The sequence below is a fragment of the Bactrocera dorsalis genome, chromosome 3, assembly GCF_023373825.1.
Source record: "Bactrocera dorsalis isolate Fly_Bdor chromosome 3, ASM2337382v1, whole genome shotgun sequence".
Taxonomy (NCBI): Eukaryota; Metazoa; Arthropoda; class Insecta; order Diptera; family Tephritidae; genus Bactrocera; species Bactrocera dorsalis.
In genome coordinates this window covers 31883615-31900561 of record NC_064305.1, presented here as the reverse complement: position 1 = coordinate 31900561, position 16947 = coordinate 31883615, and the positions used below count along the sequence as shown (strand labels likewise).

Here is a 16947-nt window from a genome sequence, read left to right as displayed (position 1 = left end):
TCATTGGGATGCCGAACCCCATTTTTAGGCACATTCTTTTTGACCAGTTATGCAGGTTGTTGTTGCATTGCGTGCAAATGGTATTTGGCACCCAATCTACGTCTCTTATAACGGGCAAATCAAACTATTACTCGTAGATGCCGGCAGTTCCTGAAGATATTTTGTGTCTACTCCGAGGGCTTGTAAATTTTCCACATAAGTACGTAGCAGAACTACGATAGGCCAATTGGAGACTTATTCATTTTAATTTATTTTCTTAATATACAAGGCACTAAAACAATGTTCTTTCCGCGAAGTCAAAGTCAAATTAACTACTGCAATCTATGCTTAAATTTTGACTCTTAGGCAAGCATTTAACGTTTCTTTCAAACGATACTTGTTGTTATTTCTTATCAGTGCAGTGGTTAAAAGCTTGACTCGTTGCTTGCTGATTTGTGTTGGGCATTGATAGATGAGTCTTATTAAATTTAATTTAAATACTGTGTACAAATTTATGATACTTATTGATAACACTTATAAGATACAAAAAAAAATAAAACAGCACACAAACATAGTTAGTGTAGCTTTTTTAAAAAACACAAATTTTGTTAAGTTTTTTTTCTAATGGTTAGTTTGCTTAGAATGTTGTCTTTGCTTAAGTTTCTTACTATTACAAGATGTCGTTTAATGTATAAGTATCAAAGGGTAAATTTAAATATTGACGAAACGTGAGGGAAAACGCATAAAAAAAGATGAATTAAATTTCAGTTTTTTCGACATATTGGCTATAAGGACACAAAAAACATTGATTTTGGGGTTTACAGTCATCTAAGAACTTAAAGACGGACTTATTCTGAGAAGCTTTGCCAAAGAAAGTTTACCAAAGAAGTCAACATTAAAAAAGTTAGAGACCGAAGAAAAATGTGCCTTTCTCTTACAATGGGCCACTTTGATGAAAAACTTCAACAAAAATTTTTGTATGAAACCATGATTGTAACTCAAAAAAGTAATGATGCAGTTCGATTTGTAGGACCCGAAATAGGGGGAAACCGTCGAATTTGGTCTTGTCTTTTTTTTTGACTATCACAGTGTAATGAAGAATTATTCAGGTAGCTTTTTTCACGATTTTATTAAAATTATATAATGAAAAGTAACTATTTCTGAACTTCAGTTAGTTACCGCACCTAATAAAACTTAGATTATCTTATCTTTCTTTTAACCGTAACTCAATAATACTACTCAGTATATAAGGAAATATGTATTATGGTTTTGGGCGTGTGATCTTCCACGATGCAACACTTTTTTCGAAATTGGTCTTTCTGACAATTGTTGCTTTGATTATACTCAGTTTGCTTTGTTATTGTTGCTTTCTTGTGTACTCTAAGTATTTTTATTGTATGGTTGGGCATGCTTTCGTTCAACCGTATTGTACAAAGAAGCTCCTGATCAGTTTTTTGCCGCCGTATTTAAATATCTTGGAAATATCCTGGAAAATTCGGTAAAAACCGAACCGAAAACCCATAAATTCAATTTTTATTATATTTCAATGTTTTCTTGCTGTACTAACTTTTTCTAAATCTAAATCTATATTTAAGTGGCGCTCTTTCGTATCCTTAGCTAGTCTAATTCTAGGAACTGCATTTATTGCATCCGGGAATAAGAAATACTAGAAAATGTATATCGGCCGGGAAATCCAACGCAGGATTACTCTTGCCAACCGGTGCTACGTCGGACTGAGTAGGCAATTGAAAAGTAAAGTTCTCTCTCGACGAACAAAAGCCAAACGCTATAAGTCGCTCATAATTCCCGTCCTGCTATATGGTGCAGGCATGGACGATGGCAACATCTGATGAGTCGACGTTACGAGCTTTCGAGGAAAAAGTTCTGTGGAAGATTTATGGTTATTTGCGCCTTGACCACAGCGAATACCGCATTTGATGGAACGATGAGCTGTATGAAATATACGACGGCAATGACATAATTCGGCGAATTAAAGGAAAGCTAGCCAGGTTATGTCATACGTATACACGAAATCACTTCAGCTCTGAAAGTATTCGATGCAGTACCCGTCGCGGGAAGCAGAGGAAGAGGAAGACCTCCACTCCGTTGGAAGGACCAAGTGGAGAAGAACCTGTCCTCGCTTGGAATATCCAATTGGGGCCACTTAGCGAAGAGAAAAAACGACTGGCGCACTGTTGTTGACTCGGCTATAATCGCGTAAGCGGTGTCTACGCCAGTAAAGAAGAAGGAGATATCAGTTTAAAATGAATAATGTTCATGAATTGCAATTAAATTCACTACACGACAATTAATTATTTAATTAATTGATCAATCGATTAAAAATAAATTTTTAATATATTAATTATATACATATAACAATTTATTTATAAAGCCCAAAAAGTTGCAATGAATTCAATAGTATCTACCAATCACCACACCGAAAAAAGTTCTTTCATCTTTTAAGCCAAAAGCTACTGGATTGGCTTTAATATGGTTCAAATACCATTGAACATGCATACTTATTTAGTTGAAGCAAAGCCGAAATGGTATTAAATAAATATCTATTTTCAAATATATTGAACATACATACATGTGTTAATTTATTGTTAAAAATGTGTTTTTAATTTTTATTATTCAAAATTGTATATTAAAACTAAAAATTCGCAATATACACTTTTGCGACAAAAGGGAAGTGATTTCGAAAACTTAAGCCGCTATCAGAGATTATTGTGCTACAGTATGCGCTGCCTTGCATTTGTTTTTCAATTGAAATCAAGATATTATAGAGTGATTAAAATTTGTTATGTAAAATTTTTTGTAAAAACACAGCGTTCGAGGTTCGTGCTGATTTATGAATGAATGAAACAATCCTAGGCCAATACCGAAATATCATATTTTGTATACACAAGACCCTCGGACTTAATTAAATAACTGTATTCTCAATGAAGCTAAGCTTTCTTTCCAATCTAAATTTATTCAAGAGCTTTAAATGTGAATAAAGCTAAAGCTGGCTTAAAAAATGTATGCTAAAAACATAGATTTTGGGGTCAAAGAGTTTAAATTCCCCTACATAGACTAACTTAGTCAGAAATATTAAAAAAGTAACCAAAATATCAGCGAAGAACAGGATGTCAAATGTTAATGCAAATTTTGTTAACTTTTAATTCTTTGCCATTCCATTTAATTAATTTTATTTTGTAGGAATATATGCCTTGAATTTATGCAACCACATAATTAATGCACTCACAGTCACTTTAACTACTGTAGATATTATGTTGAAAATGCTAGAAAATTACAGCACTCTGGTAACAAAAATAAAAGCTCGCATAATTATTTATTGTAATTAAATTTAAATACACAAACATGCAGCACAACACAATTCGCTTTCTATCGTGGCTTTACCGCTTGCAGCAAGAAATTCAACAAGTCAGCAGCGATTGTAATCAGCGACGTAACCTACTTTTAGGCGCCCATGCTTTTCTACGACAAGGTAGCTGCACGCAGCACAAACAACTATTGTTTAGAAAGCATAATTCGGTGATACCAATTTCCTTAAACTTTCATTAAAGCCAGCTACCCGAACGTGCAAACACACACGCACAGGAATATGTGCAGACATAATTTACGCCCATAAAATTTGCATAAATATGGGGTTGGTGCAACGGGTAAATGAGATGAAGTGCAATTTATGGAGTAAATGAGTAAATATAAATCGCTGAAAGTGTGCTATGAATAATATTTCCAGTGTTAGACTAGTGTTAGAAGGCAGCCTCATGGCAGTATACACTAGCGCGGAGACAGGTTGGTGCAGGCAGGCAAGCGCATAAATAAACCATACGCGCGTTCAGGAAAAGTTAGTGTTGCGAGAACGCAAAATTATTGTGGCACGTAGCTGGTGTTGTTATTTCAAGCGAGATGTGGCACTCTCCCTAGTGGGTTTGTTCTCATATATTCATTTTTCATATTTCTAACCAAAAATCCGAGATATTTTATGCTGCAATGATTTTGTGATTGCATTGAAATGCATATTCATAAATATTTGTTGTTGTTTGCAATATTGCTGTTGCGCTAAATTATGTCATTTGCACTTCCCTCTCTGCAAAAGCAACCGCTACCAAACTGTCGCAAATAGTTTTGGGCGTATTCCTCTCATTACCTCTGCCGCTCTCCTCTTCCCCATCTATCCGATTTCCCTCTCATTTCAACTCTTTTCTCGCTAAGCAAACTGTATTACATATGTATTAATGTATACCATATACATGTAGAGAGTTGTTTGCGCATTTATCTGTTTTGCCACACTGTGACAACCCTATCCACGGCACGATAGAAATGCAAATAGAGCAGGAAATGTTAATTGTTGATTGCCGGCGCTGAGTTGCGTTGCACTGTTGGCAACGCAAACTGATTAAAATTTTAGATTTAGAATTTTAAGTTTTAGTTTATTTAAATTTTAGTTTAGATGATTTGAGACGTATTTATTGAATAATGAGGGGAGAAAAATAGCGATCTAAACATCAAGAATTTCTGGTGACTTGAAATTGATTATGTATGCCAGTGTTTTTCAATCTTTTTGATTTCGCGACCCCTTTACAGGTTGAAATATTCAGGCGACCCTAATGTGTCATAGTAAGTCGAAGAAATAATTTAATTTTAATTAAAAGACTACATACGCTAGGTAATAAGTTTTTCCTATTTTGGCAAATTTATCTATTATTCGCGCGGGTCATACTGCGTCGGCGACGGCAACGTTGCCACACCGCATGGCATGATTGTCGTTGCGGTAACAGCAAGCGCCCGCGCGAGTTAAGGAACGTATTCCTTATAATAGTAACAAACAACAAAACAATATTTTGTTTCAGTAAATAGAATGCATCAAAACAACCTTGAGTTGGAACAATTGAAATGCACTATCACTATAACAAACAACCCTAAACAAAGAAGTATCAAAACAATATTGAGTTTGAATACCACGACAACCTTATCTTGAAACAAAGAAAATGTATCTAAGCAAACAATATATATGTAAACAAACCTAAACAAATAATTAATCTGTATGTAGACAAACTATCAACTATTTAGTAATAAGTAAACATACTAGTTACTATAAATAGAAGTAAGAACCATGTAATAAGTTAGTCTTAAGAGTATAAGTAAAGAGTACACATTTCGGTGCAATGAGTTCAGACGTCATTCTTTTGTTTTTTTGCTTGCTCTGCGCGTTTATAAAATGGATAAATTTCTCAAAAGATCGCAGCCTTCAACATCTGGTACGAGTATCAATAGTGGTGGTGGTGAATCGAATCCGAAAAAAATAGACATTACGATGACAGTTATTTGAAATACGTGTTCACAGTCATAAACAATAAACCTCAATGTGTAATTTGCGGAGATGTTTTATCACGTGAGAGTATGAAACCGTCAAAGCTTATGCGGCATCTCACAACCAAGCATCAAAAAGAAGCCGTTGGATTACTTTGAACGAAAGTTGAAAGCTCTTAGTCAGCAGCAAAATACTATAATTCAGGTAAGTAAGAAAATAATGAAAAAAGCGTGGGGTGCACTATAAATCAGCTCTTAAAAAGCGCCCACCCTTTCTTCACAATAATGCTATTTTTCTTTATTTATTTATTTTCCATATTAGCAATTATTTTTGATTTTTTAGTTTACGTTATCGTCAAAGAAGCGTTTGATTATACTTAATTTCGGTGTGCTATTTTTAGGCATCCAGTGTCAACGAATCAACATTATTAGCTAGCTACAACGTCGCATATCGAGTTGCTAAAGCAGGGAAACCACATACAATTGCCAAAAATCTTATTTTGCCAGCGGCACTCGATATGATTGAAATTATGGTCAGTAAGGCAAGGAGGCAAACAAATTAACCCTGGCTCACCAATGTTAGTCGTTTCGACGATAGGTCTCAAAGAACTTTACGTCTTAATGACAGATTGGCTCCTATAAGAGATGTTTGGTGGATCTCACGATTGATGAGCAGCTTTTAGCATTTCGTGGAAGATGCCTGTTCCGAATGTACATCCCAAACAAACCAGCTAAATATGGGCTAAAGATCATAGTTCTCTGCGATAGTGGAACATATTATGTAGTGGATGCAATGCCTTATTTAGGAAAGGGTACCAGCTGTAGTAATATTCCTCTTGGTGAGTATTGCGTAAAAGAAATTACGAAAACTGTTCACAATTGGTTCACGTCAGTTCCGCTCGCAAAGTCGCTGTTACAAGAGCCCTACAAGCTCACATTAGTTGGTACATTGCGTGCAAACAAAGCAGAAATTCCGCAGGAAATGAAACTGCGAAAAGGAAGAAAAACTGGCACCGTTATGTTCTGCTACGATAACAAGCTAACACTGCTTTCGTACATGGCAAAACCTAATACGATTGTGTACTTGCTGTCTTCTTGTGATGAAGAAGGGGCAATTAATCCACTAAGTGATAAGCCAAATTTGGTCGAGTTTTATAATAAAACAAAGGGTGGCGTTGACACTCTTCACCAGATGTGTAGTGTTATGTCGTGCTCACGAAAAACAAAGAGATGGCCAATGTGCCTATTTTTCGGCATATTAAATATTGCATTTGTTAACAGCTATGTGATCTACACGCACAATATGATAAGCGAAAAGAAAAAACCCCTTTTCTCGTCGTGATTTCATGAAGCAACTTCATTGATCTCTAGTCACACCATTCATGGAAGAGCGCTTGAGGACTCCTACTCTTAAGTCATGTGTACGCGAAAACATACAAAATATTTTATCGACACAAGTCGAGGAGACTAACACAGAAAATGCTGCTCCAAAAAAAAAACCAAAAGAAAAATTTGCGCCTTCTGCCTATATCAAAAACACCGCATGACGAAGACAGTCTGCACAAAATGCGGCAAAAGTACCAGTGGTGAGCACAAAGTTGAGCTTTGTGCCTTCTGTGCAAAATAATGATTTAAAAGTTTTTTCTAGTTTAGTTACTTAAAGTAATGCTTTAATTTTATAACGCCAGATAGCCTTTTATGTTTTTAAGTTATGTTCTATTTTTTTTTTTTGTTAGTACCATATGATACTACTAAGACTGAATAAGAGTAGCAAGTAATTTTATATCAAAATTAATCAAAAATAAACTAAATATGAATGATTTTTTATTTTTAAAAACAAAAAACTGTATTGTTTTCTTCTTTTGATATCTATATATATAAAAATCAATGCCACTTTCTTTGTAATTTCATCACTCATAAACGGCTGAACCGATTTGGCTGATTTTTTTTTTGTTGTATTTGTTATTATAAGGAGAAGGTTCTTATGTAAGAAAAAATTACGAAAGTTGCCGGAAAACCCCTAAAAATAGCCCTTTTCTTTTTCCCATACAAACGTTTTATTTTGTATATACATACATACATACATATGTAAGTAAAAATGATTGTTCGTTTGTTAGTAACGCTAACGCTCGAGAACGGCGGAACCAATCTTCATGAAATCAGAAGTTGTTCGCTGTGGATCTGGAAAGGGTTAGATATAAAAAAACCATATACTTTTCATAAGGAAAAGTCGAAAAATTGGAAATTTCCAAAAAGTGACTTTTCATACACTTCTTTTTTGTTTTGTTTTTCAATATTTTGATTTGTAAATTATTTGAATCGTTCAATTTCGGTCGCTTACTTTTTTATTCCGGAAAAATTATTGAAAATTATTCAGTGAAAACTTTATGTGTGTTTCAAACGAAGTGATCAATTACAGATTGAAATTTGTTACGAAGCAACGAAGACATCGCGCTAATATCGGTCGGCGTTCTTTTTGCCATCAACGTATGGCAGCTCAAGACACAAGAACTTCATGAGACTCCCACGATGCGATGACATATGTGTGGAATTATGGATCGCTGTCAATCAGCAAGCGATCATCACGATAATACAGCAAGACTTTTCAAACAACAGCTACGGTGTTTGATGGACTTTATCTTGAAGCAACGTACATATGTATATACAAGTATGGTGCAGTCAGATGCTGGATGTACTCTGTTGAGATGCAAAAAGAGGTTTGCCGCACGCACACATTCTTCTTTAAATGGTGGATGGTGGTTACACTAGATCAAATTGATGAAATCATTTCTGCGGAAATTCCTCACGCAGAGAAAGATCCATTATTCTACGAAGTGATGAAAACCAATATGGTGCATGGACCTTACGGGCACCACAATCCCACTTGCAATAAATGCACGAAACACTATCCACGTGCTTTTCTTTCGGAAACGCAAACTGGAAATGATGGATATCCACTCTATCGTCGTAGCTCATCAGACGACAATGGCAGGACATTTACCATTCAACTTAGAGTAGTGAATATCGAAGTTGAGAACATATTGATCGTACTATATTCTCCACTGTTGTCTAATTCACATTCAAAACTCATATCAATGTTTAGTATTGCAGTTTGGTGTAATCTGTAAAATACGTTTGTAAGTACGTCATCAAAGGAACCAATATGGCGGTTATTGGTCTTGAACGATACGGTCGATACGTGAACTGCAATAAAGCGCTTTGTAGGGTATTTACTTCTGCAATTCATGAACGTTTTTGACTGTTGTGCGTCTCGCAGTTTATTTGAAGAATGGCTAAAGAGTGACATTTTCCATAATACAATTGCTAAGTATTTGGAATAGAAGAAAAGAACTGCAACCAAATACGCCGTGAAATAGATTATAAATGGTTCAGTAATCAGTCGTTGAGTATGTATTATACCACATGCATCCCTAAAGACTGATGTCACAACCTTTCCAGCCGCCTTTTTCGTTTTTCCACGCCTGAAAACCATCACCACCAACTTCATCATGTGCAGTCCACTAGAATGACTGTCGATTGGACTCCAGCGGGAAATGATGGAGCTATATTTCTTTATTTATTGCGATTAGAGAGTACTTAAACACTTCTCAGAATTAGTTGTTTTTGTTGGATTATGAACTTGCGAGCACCTACTTTGCAACTCAACGGTGGATTTCCCTGAGCCCAAATTCAACAGAATTTTTCACATAAAAACAATGCTTTATTGACACATGAAATGCTTTATGATCGATTTTTTTAAACTAACACAAGTTGCTTCAGAAAAATGCTATATCTCATTAACTAATAGTTATAATCCAACTAATAGAAATCATATAGATGTTAGTAGTAGTATTTCCTATGTATCAGCCACAGTGAAGCGTGGACGGGTCCTCTAGTATTGTATAATATTTAATGAAGAACCGGTTCCATAGAATCGATTTTCAGGGTACATTAGTCGAATCGACTAACATTGGTTATAACGCATAAAAAATATGATTGGTTATGCAGGGTTAAGAAAAATATCACTTTATGACAATACTATTTCACGCAGAATAAACGATATGGCCAAGGATATTCAACAACAAGTAGTCGAAAGCACTTGCGACTACAATATTGATTAAAAAAAATGTATCGCTATTTGTAGCGATGGCGCTAAAGCTATGATTGGCAAAAATAGCGGACTCATTGCAAAATTAGAATCGATAATATCAAACATATCCTAGACACACTGTTTTCTTCATCGACAGGCTCTAGCTGCTAAGGTAGTACGAGTACCTTCTGATTTAAATGACGTGCTCAAGGAGGTAATAAAAATTGTGAATTATATCAAAGGTAAAGCTTTGCAAACCCGGCTATTCAGATTCGTTTGTGAAGATATTGGCTCGCTTCATCAAAATCTCCTTTATCACACAGAGGTCAGGTGGCTATCCAAAGGAAAGGTATTGACAAGAGTTCTAGAACTGAGAGCTGAAATGTTAATGTTCTTACAAGATGCAAAATCAGAATATGCTTACCGTTTTCTGACCCTATTTGGCTCTTGAAATTAGCATTTTTGGCAGATATTTTTGGCCACCTTAACAACTTGAACAAGAACCTTCAAGGAAGAGAAGAAAATATTTTAACAGCTAAAGAAAAAGTAAAAGCATTTCACGCAAAACTTCGTTTGTGGTCGACTTCTCTGCAAAACAAAATGTTTGAGTCTTTTCCGTGTGTTCAGAAGATTGTTGAAGATAATGCATCAAACCAAATTTTGCAGTATCGGCTCATGTTCCTTGCATGATACAAAGCTTGCATAATTTACAAAAGAAACTTTTGACATACTTTCCAGACTTGCACTCTGAAGCTGACAATGGGCGCAGATGGATTTTAAGCCCTTTTTTGGACAAATCAATAGATCTGGATGGATCACGAAATGAAAGAATGCCTTCTAGAATTAGCTACTGATGGCATGCTTAAAATGGAACTTAATTCGCAAAGTGTCGACGTAATTTGGATGAAAAGAAAACACAAATATCCAGAGCTGGCAAGGGAAGCTCTTAAATTATTAGTGCCATTCGCCACTTCATACTTGCGCCTTGTGTGAACTGACATTTTCTTCAATGGTAGACATTAAAACTAACAAGTAAGAAAGGGGTAAGTTCGGGTGTCACCGAACATTTTATACTCTCTCATGATAAAGTGATAATCGAGATTTCATTATCAGTCATTTACATAGTTTTTAATTTGCTGTGAAATTAATTAGATTAGTAGTTCCTGAGATATGGTTTTTGGTCCATAAGTGAGCGACGCCACGCCCATTTTCAATTTTTAAAAAAGCCTGGGTGCAGCTTCCTTTTGCCATTTCTTCTGTAAAATTTAGTGTTTCTGACGTTTTTGCTAGTCGGTTAACGCACTTTTAGTGATTTTCAACGTAATCTTTGTATGGGAGGTGGGCGTGGTTATAATCCGATTTCTTCCATTTTTGAACTGTATATGGAAATGCCTGAAGGAAACTCTATAGAGTTTGGTTGATATAGCTATAGTAGTTTCCGAGATATGTACAAAAAACTTAGTAGGGGGCGGGGCCACGCCCACCTTAATGCGATCCTTTGTGCTAAATTTCACTTTAATATCTTTATTTATGGCTTAGTTATGACACTTTATAGGTTTTCGGTTTCCGACATTTTGTGGGCGTAGCAGTGGGCCGATTTTGCTCATCTTTGAACTTAACCTTTTTATGGAGCCAGGAAATACGTGTACCAAGTTTCATCATGATATCTCAATTTTTACTCAAGTTACAGCCTGCACGGACGGACGAGCAGACGGACGGACGGACAGACAGACATCCGGATTTCAACTCTACTCGTCACCCTGATCACTTTGGGATATACTCGTATAACCCTATATCTGACTCTTTTAGTTTTAGGACTTACAAACAACCGTTATGCGAACAAAACTATAATACTCTCCTTAGCAACTTTGATGCGAGAGTATAATAAACAAGCACATATTTTTCATTAAAATGGTGTTTTTGTTGTGTAAGAACATCTTGTGTGTCGTGACCCAGAGATTAAAAAACACTGATGTATGCAATGGATCAGTGTTAATTTAGAATAGCTGCACACAATTTTTTGAATACCGTTTTCTTGAAATTTCTAGTTCTATGAGTTTTTATTTACTTTTATTCTAGATATGAATTTTTTACGAAATGATAGAATCTCAAATAAGCATTTTGGACATCTCATATCATGCGGGATGCGCGGATGATTTAAAACTTCATGATATTTTTTAATATTTATAGATTGTCTTGAACCATGTTTTGAGTATGCAAACAGTCCTTGAACCCTTCTGAGACTTTGTCGCTACCTACCTTATCCAAATCAACGTTATACAGGGTTTTCCAATTAGTGTGATATGATTTCTAAAAAAAAAACACAATAATGGTTAAGTAAAATTTAAATGTTTTTTATTTAAAGTAAAGTACAATCGATACAATTAAGTTCTGAATATCATCATCATTCACATGGAGACTGTAAAATTTCAAAATTTTTTGATATGATCGAGTCCCTTTCTCAGTTTGTTGCCAATATCTACTTCTTTTAATTACGACCATAAAAACTTGAATATCATCGATCTATATATCTCTTCATTGATGGTAACGGTGTCACCGGCTTTATTTCGAAAAAAGTACGAAGTGATGATTCTACCAAACCCAAATCCACACCAAACTAACATTTAGTTAAATGTAATAGTTGCTCATGGATTATCTGTGGATTTTATTCACACCAGAATCGACAGTTTTGTTTACCACACCGCTCAGGTTAAAGTGAGCCTCATTGGAGGCTCGTTCCAAGAAAAATCAGAAGATTCACGACGTTTGCTGTTACAAAATGAAAAAAAATTTCATTGCATAACATCCCTATTGGGAAATCTGGTGCACATGTATTCGCAGGGATGAACAAACAACATCATATTTTTTCAGTGTGTTGAAATTGTCAAATTGTGCATTAACTTTTTGTTTCCATTTGAAGAACAGTACTGCAGAATGGAGAATGGGTGCCACGTGAATTGAAAAAAGACAAATGGAAAACCAAAAAAACACTTGCTTCGAAGACACAAAAGAAAATCAGTTTTACATCGACTTGGAATAGTCACTGGTGATGAAAAATTTATTTATTTTAGGAATTCTAGAGGGAGAAAATCATGAAGTTATCCATAAACATCGACTGCAAAAACAGATTGATACAGTAGGAAGGCAATGCTGTATATTTGGTGGAATCAAAAGAGTTTGGTATATCATGAGTTTCTAAAACTTGGTTAAACTGTTAACTTTAATTGCTATAGACAACAAATGATAAATTCGAATGCTGCATTAATGGAAAAATGTCCAGTAAGCGTCTACAATTTGTTATCATTGATGGGACACGCAGAATCCAAAATTTGCTGTCTGATTGGTTCTTTTCAATTCATTTCTATTGGCTGACATTCAAAAATTGCCATGGTCAAACCCATTTTTTAGGTTATGCTTAATTTTTATCATTGTAAGAAAAACAATCCTTCCAGAGCACATCACTATTTCGCACTACTGTTCTGACATCACCCCTCTCCTTCCCATAATAGTTTGTACTCGTTTTAGCTCATGTTTTTATTATTTGAGTGTGTTTAAGTTTTACTGTGGTCTTTGTTAAATACATAATTGCCGTAATTATTTCGAAACGCATAGCGTTTTTCCGTTAAAATTTATATTTGGTTGTTTTTGCTATTTTCTTTGGACTTATTTGAAATATGTAAACTGATCTCATCTCTTAATTTTATTGCTCCGTCGGATGCAATCTGCTTAAATATTTTATATTTTAAACGTTGGCTGCCACTGACAATGCAACAAATGGGAAATGCAAGAATTTTTGCGAATGGGGAAGAGCATTCATAAATTCAACAAATTCGCGAATAATATTTGATGAAAAAGAAAACATGTGTATTTTTATGCGATTAAATATTGGATTTTGCTTTTTATACATTTGAAAGGATATCCACGAAATAATGTCGGAATTTGTGAGTTTGATCGATAGTTGTTAAATCAATTGCGCTCGATTTTTTATGGATGGATATGATTTGACGGGGTATAGGTCATTGATTTTATTTACTGCACATTACAATTCTTCACTTTTCAGACCTGAATACATTTATTAATGATCTTGGCGGTTGTGTGTAATTTTTCATAACAATTGTCGTAAATGTATCAGAAAGACGGATGCGGTTATTGGATGTACCCAACTTGAGCTTAGTGATCGCTTTTGCGATGGCTCAGCATTAACTTGTTGGATATACATGTTTGATGGGATGAGGTTTAATATTAAACATACAGGTATAATTTCCTCAAATAAGTTGAAGTATTAGAATCAGCTTCTTTTGAAGATTCAAGAGCTCAGCGATTTTATATGCTTAACCGATATTTCGGCGCCAAAGTTCCTAGAACATAGTTCTGACTGAATGAGAACCTAAGTAATGTTTTAATGTATTAAAAGCCCAATGCCGTCTTTTAAAATTAACCGTTAGACATTCGAATGAAGATAGAAGATCGTATAATATTAAATTATGATCGCCTTGTACATGCACTTCGATCAATTCCTGAAGGAAGTCAGAAGAAGTTGAGAAAAATCACGCCTAAAGATCTAAAGCTATTTTTGTAGTGGCGCTCTGGATCTCGTCTAAGTCGAGTTTGACAGTTTGTCTCGAGAGTTGTATAAAACAAAATAACCGGTTATCGTCTTGAAAAATATGTTATGTAGTTAGCAACTCTTTACATTACAAAGCAAGATATCAAAGCAGAAGACAAAAAATCAAACTAATAAGTTTTACTAAAAACAAAAATATTATCTTTTCAAGATTGTAACTAATGTGCAATACGAGCAGTAAACTGATCCGCTGCTCTCTACACCACTAATCTAGCACGTCGACAACTTCTCTCTGACTTAAGCAAGCTTAAATTCGTGGCGAAAGGCTAGATGCGACCAGCGGTGCCGAATTCAAAGTTCGAAATCCGGCCAATATGCAAATGATCGGCTGTGTGCCCGACATGACTGCATTCGAATCACAAAAAGCTATAGGTGTCGCCTCAAGAGCTTTTTACGCGCCCGAATGGAAATCGATTACAGCACGTAAGCGTTCACAATTGCTGAAGGTTTGTCGGCAGAACAATTATATATTTCGTGTATAATGTATCTCGTAAAACTTCTAATTGATTTCTCCACAGAATTGGTACATCTTGATTTCACAGTACTGTGCTGACTTGGCTAACATTATTACTGCGGAATGTTGAAAACCATTGACCGAGTCACTATCCGAGGTAGCTTATGGTCAGTCATTTGTCGAATGGTTTGCCGAGGAAGCACGACGCATTGATGGCCAACTCATTGCTAGTTCAGTGAGCAATCAGAAGCTGCTTGTGCTGCGGGAGCCACTTGGTGTCGCAGCACTCATAACACCATGGAACTTTCCAATGGCCTTAGTCTTACGCAAAGCAGCTGCGGCTTTGGCGACTAGTAAGTATAAGAAACGGCGCCGCCGTGAATTTTTAAAAAATTTATGTTAATTTTTAATAACATCGAATATGCAAGTGGAGCTCCTGCCAACGGTGAGCTCTTCTGTCAAAGCCTGTTGGTGTGTGGTATCTCTTTTACCGCCTCCGCCGAAGTTGGCAAACTTTTTTTTCGTGAATCAGCTGGCTTGCTACCACGTGACTCGCTAGAGCTTGGCGGTAATGTACCATTCATTGTCTTCGAATCAGCTGATATAGCCGAAGCAGTGAAGGGTGCAATGTTATCGAAATTTTTATTAATGCCGGACAAACTTGTGTCTCAGCAAATCGTTTTTACATACATACTGCTGTGTATGACGACTTTCTGAAACATTTGCAAGCCCAAGTTGAAGCATTAAAAATTGGTCCGGGACAAGATATAAGTGTGCAAATTGATTCACTCATTAATACAGCACAGTTAAAGCGAATTGAGACATTCATGAAAGATACACCGACATGCAAAGGTAGAATGCGATGGTAAACGGTTGCAAGAAATCGGTGAACTCTTCTACGGACGCACTATCATTACCGACGTGGACCATACAGCACGTATTTATCGTGAAGAAATATTCGGCCCAGTTATTACATTAGCAAAGTTCAACACGGAAGACAAAGTAGTAACCAGAGCAAATAGTTCACGGCGTGGATTAGCTGGGTACTTCTATAGTCAAAACTTGCAAGAAGTATTTAGAGTGGCGCGACGACTTGAGCAACTTGTGGGCATTAATGCAGGGCTGGCGTCTCAGGCGGAGGTGCCATTTGTTGGCATCAAAGAATCCGGTATCTAAGGAGGACATTATGGCATCGATGATTTTACTGAGATAGAGTATATATGTTTAGGTGGATTGAAGTACGATTGAGTGGGGAGGTGGACAAAATATGCATGCAGAAAGCGAAGGGAGAAATTAAAATATAAATAATTAGCTGACCCCGCAGCCGTTGTCCTGCGTGAAATTACATATGTGTTTTGAAATGAAGAGAAAGTTAAATTTATCATTTCTTTTTTTTCAATTGTACGAACTTCATTTGCATTCCAGTGATTATCATTTTCCAGCAATTGTAATTGCTGGCTTGCTTTTCAAAAAGTTGCATACACCATATCATTCACAGTACGCAATGACGTACATTAATAAATAGCAACCGAAGGTAGAAACAATCGTAATTTTTCGGAAGGATTGTGTAAATTCGTCCTAATGTATTAGTTGATAACACACCTGGATGTTCATCTACTGGTTGCCCTTGCTTTCTGCGTAAGTATTTCTTCGACGATGTTTTCCATGTACAATATCAAGAATAGAGTAATGTTCTCGCAAACGGATCACTGACGAAAGTTGAGCAAAAACACGTCAATGTTAATTTTGTTGCTGGCGGTGTTTCCACCAGCTGTATTGTATTCTCTGGGTTGAAATACACTATTTGGCCATTCTCCAAATTAAGTGCTAGATGCACAACAGTCGGAAAACGTTCATGAATTGCAAAACTAAATATCCCACAAAGCGCTTTATTGAAGTTCACGTATCGACCGTATCGTTCAAGACTAATAACCGCCATGTTGCTTCCTTTGGTGATGTACATACAAACGTATTTTATCGATTACACCAAACTGCAATACTCAACATTGATATGAGTTTTGAATGTGAATTATACAATGATGGTGAATATAGTACGATCCATGTGTTGTCAACTTCGATATTCACGCCTCTAACTCACGCCATTGTCGTCTGGTGAGCGACGCCGATACAGTGGATATCCATCATTTCCAAAAGAAAAGCACGTGGATACTGTTTCGTGCATTTACACACAAATCGAAGTGGGATTGTGATGTCCGCAAGTTCCATGAACCTTATTGGTTTTCATCACTTGTATAATACTGGATCTTCTTTCTCTGCATCAGGAATTTCCGCATAATGAAATACTCGTAATTTCATCAATTTGATCTGGTGTAACCACCATCCAAAGAATAATGTGTGCGTGCGCAAACCTTTCTTTTGCCACTCAACAGAGTACATATAGCAACTAACAGCACCATATATATGTACGTTGCTTCAAGATAAAGTCCATCGAAGCTGTTGCTTGAAAAGTCTTGCTCTGAC

General features: G+C 36.0%; 1 pseudogene; it reads left to right on the top strand.

Annotated features, from left to right (window-relative positions):
• The first annotated feature begins 14173 nt into the window (after window positions 1-14173).
• LOC125777537 (succinate-semialdehyde dehydrogenase [NADP(+)] GabD-like) lies at window positions 14174-15714 on the top strand (annotated as a pseudogene).
• Window positions 15715-16947: the final 1233 nt, after the last annotated feature.